The 7,239-nt window shown below is 37.4% G+C and overlaps 1 pseudogene; it reads left to right on the forward strand.

Moving 5' to 3' along the window:
- The window catches only part of LOC787979 (heterogeneous nuclear ribonucleoprotein U-like protein 1), a 42,898-nt pseudogene extending 36,008 nt beyond the window's left edge, over nt 1-6,890 (forward strand).
- The last annotated feature ends 349 nt before the right edge of the window (nt 6,891-7,239 follow it).

Here is a 7,239-nt window from a genome sequence, read left to right on the forward strand (position 1 = left end):
TGAATATGTTAGCTCCTAATAAATATTAGCTAAAAACATATAGAGTTATTGTTATAATTTTTCCTTCACTTGTAAGCCATGATTTCTCTATTTTGGGAAAATAAAAGCACTTTAATGGCGTCCATGGGGTCGCAAAGAGTTGGACATGCCTGAGTGACTGAACAACAATAATGACCATGCAAGTACTCGAATGAACAGGCAACTACATTAGGTAGTATGGAACAGAAGTATGATATAACACTGAGTAAAGTATATATTTTAGTTTCGAATTAGAAATTATGCACATTTTTATGTAAAGCGAATATCTAAAATTATTTATAATATTGTTCTACATAAGGGACATAGTTCTTCTGGACTTGTGTATTTGGGAAAAGTCATATGTAGTTGGCAACTGAAACCCTGTTGTTAAAAAAAAGATATTGTTTTGATTTTTTTTAATTTAAATTTATTTATTTTAATTAGAGGCTAATTACTTTACAATATTGTATTGGTTTTTAAATATATTGAGATTGAAATGCCTGTGGGATACCCAAAGAACAACACACAAGTGACAGCCTCATGGTCATGTCCTATGCACACTATAGAAATTTCTGAAGGAAGACAGATCTGAGGGTTAAATCAGGACATGGTGCCTATTAAGATCATATCAAATAGTTGGTAAAAATTTCCCTCTGAGAAAAGAAAGGTGCATAGCATTGAAGTATATAAAATAATGGTACCACACAAAAGATCTTATGTAATTAATACATATATACACATGTATATGTGTCTATACATTCATAAGTATATGTATGTATATATATACATACACAAAACTTGATTTTGTTTTTTTTTCAAATACTCTTTATGTGAGGTATGTGTTTTTTAAATATGGTTTCTATCTTGATGAATTTTATAGAAAACAAACATGAAACAGTAATAAATTATATGTAGAGTATTTAATCAGAAAACAATTTTATAAGCTTCTTGAAAAGTAGCATTCATTCTTGACTAAAGGCCTAGAGATGCATGTATGGAGACATTCAGAAATTTACCAAATTAAAATAGTTGCATACATCAAAATAGTGCATGGTTTTGACCAGACAGTTCACCAAGTTGAAGTTATGTTTACATAACTTTCATTTTCAGCTTAGGTAAAAAATGAAATAACAGTTCAAGATTCTTCGAAAATCATAAGTGAATTTCAAAAATAAATGTCAACATAAGCTTGTGCCATAGAAAATTCTACAAAAAAAAAGATGCCTGAAAGAATTCATTTCATTGCAAATATTGTGCAAAAATGAGCTTTTGTTCTTCATTCCAACTGTTGAAATTAGCATACAGGAGCCAACACTGAAAGACCAAATGCTAATGGAAAATCCAATTAATTATAAAAGAAGAGCCAATAGTTTGTGTATAAACTTTTGTGTGTATAAAGTTTATTGAAATTTTAATCTATAATTTCCCCCTCATAACTGAGATATAATTATAAAAAATAATTCTTTACATATTTGACCTTACATGGATTTTCACATAAATAATATAATTTTTTAATAAAGTAACCAATAGAAAGTATATTGACACATTTAATTACCACTTATTTACTCTATTATAATCATGGGAGCTGATTATTATTAAAAGAAATATGTAAATATTTCTAGTATTCTCTGTGATCTTATGACATGAAATTTTTAAGCTTATTATATTTATTCTGGTTCTTAATTTATTTTTGTATATTTTTTCAAAAATATAACATTACATAGGAGTATTTACTATGTTTCTTCAATATATATTTATCTCAAAGTAAGTATTTTTAATGACTATAAAGTCAATTAATCAGTAATTGTCTTTTAAAAATATTGTGGCTGGTGGTATTTCATAGCATGGAGAGTTCATAATTGATGGAACTGTTTCCTAAAATAGACATTTCCCTAGGTTTGTTTAAATAATGCAGACACTGATAAAGTAAATATTATTAAATATATCTTATGTTTTGATGCATTTGCTTATACAACAGAATACCAAAATTGAAATTTTTCAATCACAGATAATAACTCTTAAAATATATTTAATATTGTAAATAATAGTCCCAAAATATTATAGTAAATGCCAAACTCCCCAAAAATATGAATGTGATGGTATATATAAGTTCTCACAACATTAGATATTAACTCACTTTAAGATATTTGAATAGTTAATTATGGGAAAATTTATAACATGAGAATATAAAAATATGTGCCAAAAAGATTAATTCATATTTGGCTGAAAATGTGATTGAAAATATATGCAGCTTTGAGTAATAATCAAACTTTACTGAGGTATTTTTACTGTAAAGACTTTATCAAAACTTACATTGGATAAATTTTAAACAGATTCACTGCACCAGTGGCATAATCACAGTAGCCAAATGGGGTTGCTGTCCTCATTCAGTCACTCAGTGGTGTTCGACTCTGCCACACCACGGCCTGAAGCACTCCAAGTTTCTCTGCAACCGAGTTTGACAAACTCATGTCCATTGAGTCGATGATGCCGCTCAACCATCTCAGCCTCTGTTACCCCTTTCTCCTCCTGCCCTCAGTCTTTCCTAGTGTCAGTGTCCTTCCCAATGTGTTGGCTCTTCATAGTAGATGGCCAAATTATTAGAGCTTTAGCTTCAGCATCAGTACTTCCAGTGAATATTCACGGTTGATTTCCTTTAGGATTGACAGGTTTGATCTCCTTGCAGTCCAAGGGACTCTCAAGAGTCTTCCCCATCACCACAGTTCAAAAGCATCAATTCTTCATTGCTCAGCCTTCTTTATGGTCCAACTCTCATATATCCATACATGAGTACTGGAAAAACCATAGCTTTTACTGTGCTGGCCTTTGTCATCAAAGTGATGTCTCTGCTTTTTAATATGCTGTCTAGGTTTATCACAGCTTTTCTTCCAAGGAGCAAGTGTCTTTTAATTTCATGGCTTCAGTCACCATCCACAGTGATGTTGGAGCCCAAGAAAATAAAGTCTGTCACTGTTTCCATTATTTCCCCATCTACTTGCCATGAATTGATGAGACTGGATGCTATGATCTTAGTTTTTTGAATGTTGAATTTTAAGCCAGCTTTTTCATTCTTCTCTTTCACCTTCATTGAGAGGCTCTTTAGTTCCTCTTCACTTTCGGCCATTAGGGTGGTGTCATCAGCATATTTGAGGTTCTTGATATTCCAACTTGTGATACATCTTGCCCAGCATTTCACTTTATGTACTCTGCATATAAGTTAAATAAACAGGGTGACAATATACAGCCTTGAAGTACTCCTTTCCCAACTTGGAACCAGTCTGTTGTTCCATGTCTAGTTCTAGCTGTTGCTTCTTGATCTACATACAGGTTTCTCAAGAGGCAGGTAAGAAGGTTTGGTATTTCCATCTCTTTCAGAATTTTCCATAGTTTGTTGTGATCCACACAGTGAAAGTTTTTAGAAAAGTCAAGAAAGCAGAAGTAGATAATTTTTGGATTTTTTTTTCTTTTTCTATTATCCAACAGTTGTCAGCAATTTGATCTCTGGTTCCATTTTCCATTGCCTTTTCTAAATTTAGCTTGTACATATGGAAGTTTTCAGCTCACATATTGTTGAATCCTAGCTTGAGTGATTTTGAGCATTAACTTGCTAGTATGTGAAGTGCAGTAGTTTGGACATTCTTTGGCATTGCCCTTCTTCAGGATTGGAATGAAAACTGACCTTTCCCAGTCCTGTGGCCACTGCTCAGTTTTCCAATTTTGCTGGCATATTGACTGTAGCACTCTAACAGCATCATCTTTTAGGATTTGAACGGTCTCAGGTGGAATTGCATCAAATCCACTAGCTTTGTTTGTCATAATGTTTCCTAAGTCCCACTTGTTTTTTTTTAGTGCCAGGATGTCTGGCTCTAGGTAAGTGACCACACCATCATGTCTGTCCAGGTCATTGAAACCTTTTTTGTATAGTCCTTCTGTATATTCTTGTCACCTCTTCTTTAATACCTTCTGCTTCTGTTAGGTCTGTACCATGTTTGTCCTTTATTGTGCCCATTTTTGCATGAAATGTTCCCTTGGTATCACTAATTTTTTTGAAGAGATCTCTAGTCTTTCCCACTCTACTCTTTTCCTCTATTTCTTTTCATTGTTCACTTAAGACTTTCTTATCTCTCCTTGCTATACTTTGTATCTCTGCATTCAGATAATATATCCTTTCTTTTTCCTTTTGCCTTTTTCTTCTTTTCCTTTCTCAACTATTTGTAAGATCTCCTCAGACAACCATTTTGCCTTTTTGCATTTCTTTGTCTTGGGGATGGTTTTGATCACCACCTCCTACACAATGTTATGAACTTCCATTTGTAGCTCTTCAGGCACTCTATCAGATTACCCAAGTGGGGTAAAACTTCTATTTTAATTTTATCTATGTGCATTTCATATTTCATCAAGAATTGAGATCACTATCAAATATTCTCCTGTGACTTAATTGCAATGGGTTATTGTAATCCAATATGCAAAGCAATTCTTCCACTGAAAATTATGATTACTACAATAGGCTTATATATATATTTGTATTGAACTATTCAGAGAAAATTAAATTATTTATCAAATTTGTATATTAACCTACTAACAATGACTGAGTTTTAAAAAATTAATCCTATCAATATCCAAATTGTATAGATATTTTTATAGTAACAAAAATCATTTGTAGGTTTTCCTTTTTACATCATGTTATAAAAGATAAAATATGGTTGAAATAAAATAATTTTGAAACAAAATATTTTTCAAAATATAAATGAGACAATATTTACATTTTTGTTTTTTTACCATTGTTCATTGTTTCTAACACTTGACCTTTTTCCTGCATTTTTAGTCAAAATATTTTCCATGGAGATCTTTTTGTACAAGGATACTTACTTTTGTTCAAGTATATATCATAGAATTTAGTCTGTACTATAATTTATCTACTGATTTTGGTTTGGTCTTCTTCCACACAGAAAAAATTGATTTATATATTATTTTATGGCTTTTATATTTCTTGCCTTCGTTTATTGGGCCTTCACTAAAACAGTCATATAAATTCTTCTTAAATTTTCAGTTTCATTTTTAAAACAATAAAAGATTAAACAAACAAAAAAAATAGGAAGAATCTGTCTAATTGATTGCAATCACAACTGTAAAAAACAGTTGGAAATAATAGCTAATTGATTTATTCATAATTGATGAAGTTCTGGGGAGAAATCCAAAGATATGCATATTTACATACATAAAATGTGTTTAGGAATACATGACTTTATAATGGTAATTTATTTCATTATGCTGGCATTATTTTAAATATTGCTTATATTTCAAAAATCAATTGAAAATTCTCAGAAATATATTCATTTTAAATTTATGAATCCTTTTTTTTTTACCAATTCCAAGAAACCATTTATGAATTATGATTATGATTATCATTTTAGTAAATTTCAATATTAGTAAAAAGTGATTTACTACGGGGGCAACTTTGGACCAAAGAGCAAGGCGGAGTGTGAGATTCTGATGCTGGCAGACCTGCCAGCTGCCGGCAAAACCACATGGGCCATCAAACGCGCATCCTGCAGCCCCTTCGAGAAGCATAACCTCCTGGATACCAGCTCATCGTGGATGAGATGTGGGTAATGGGCTTAGGCCTCAGTGGAACCACACAGGCTGCTGGGCTATCCTGATGTCCCCGGCCACCACCCAGTGCCCAACTGTCTTGTCCAGATCACTGCCTGCAAGAAGCACAACTATAGCCTAAACCAGACGAATGTTTATGAGTCACTCTAGAGATGAAAAATGAGACCCTTGTGAAGGCCTGCAGTGCAAGGCTCTTGGAATTTGTCCTACTGAGCAGGTTCTGAAAGATCGAACAATAAAGCAGACCGACAAAGAAGGGAAGGATGTCCCGGATTATGTGGTCTTAGAAATGAAAGCCAACTTCTCCTTGCGCAATGCTGAGGACCTCCTGGACAAGGTGATGTTCACTGAGCTGCAGCGAGAGGCCACAGACAAGCTGGTGAGGCAGCCCAGCAAGGAAGGCTGTGGGAGGGGACCGCTGATGAAGGGAGTGCTAACCACTTAGTCCGGGGTGGATCCTGGGGCCGTGGGGGTGGTGGCAGTTCCCAGCGCTGTGACAACCAAGGTCCCCAGGGGGCAACTGAGGAGGCTGCCACAACTCAGGAGGAGGCAGCAATATAGGAGGCAACTACCCAGGAGATTTCAACCATAGTGGAGGTGGTGGCTACAACCAGAGCAATTGGGGTAACAACCTGGCAACAATTCCAACAAGTGAGGCAGCTACAACCCGGTTCCCCAGCAACAGTCTCCCCCACAGCAGCCTCCACCACCACCCACCTACAGCCCTGCTCTGAATCCCCCAGGGGCCAGCTGCAACATCCCCCAGCTTGGGGGCCAAAACCAGCACCCCTCCGGTCAGCAGCTACAGCCCTCCACACCCAACCACCTCCCTACAACCAGGGAGGGTCCAGCCAGAGCTACACAGCCCCACCACCTCACCTCCGCCAACACCTGCTTAGAACTATGCCAGCTACAGGGCTGTAATCCAGTCCCTTGCACCCCCCACTGCCCCCCAAGGCACAGACCTTCCCTAGCCCAACTGCAACCAAGATCAACGGTAGGCCAAGCAATGGGACCAGGACTATCAGAACCAGGACCAGTAGCCACCATGCCAGAGGAACTATGACTACAGAGCTACTCCGGGAATGTACGGGGGGCAGAGGCACAAGGCCGCCGGCGCATCATGGAGAACACAGAGGAGGCAGAGGCACACACCAGCCGGCACGTCCTGGAGAACACACGGGGTCACAGGCACACAGTGGCCAGGAGTCCTGGAGAACACACTGGGAGCACAGGCACACAGTAGCCAGGCATCCTAGAGAACACAGAGAACACACAGCAGCCGGGCGTCCTAGAGAACACACGGGGGCCACAGGCACACGGGGGCCACAGGCACACAGCGGCTGAGCTTCCTGGAGAAAACACAGGGTCATAGGCACATATCAGCTGGCATGTCCTGGAGAACACATGGGTCACAGGCTCACACCAGCCTGCACATCCTGGAGAACACACGAGGGGCACAGGCACACAGAAGTCAAGCGTCCTGGAGAACACACAGGGTCATAGGCATACACTAGCCGGCGCATCCTGGAGAATACACGGGAGGTCACAGGCACACAGCAGCCGGGCTCCTGGAGAACACAGAAAACACACAGCATCTGGCCTGTC

The sequence above is a fragment of the Bos taurus genome, chromosome 9 (genome assembly GCF_002263795.3).
Source record: "Bos taurus isolate L1 Dominette 01449 registration number 42190680 breed Hereford chromosome 9, ARS-UCD2.0, whole genome shotgun sequence".
NCBI classification, from domain to species: domain Eukaryota; kingdom Metazoa; phylum Chordata; class Mammalia; order Artiodactyla; family Bovidae; genus Bos; species Bos taurus.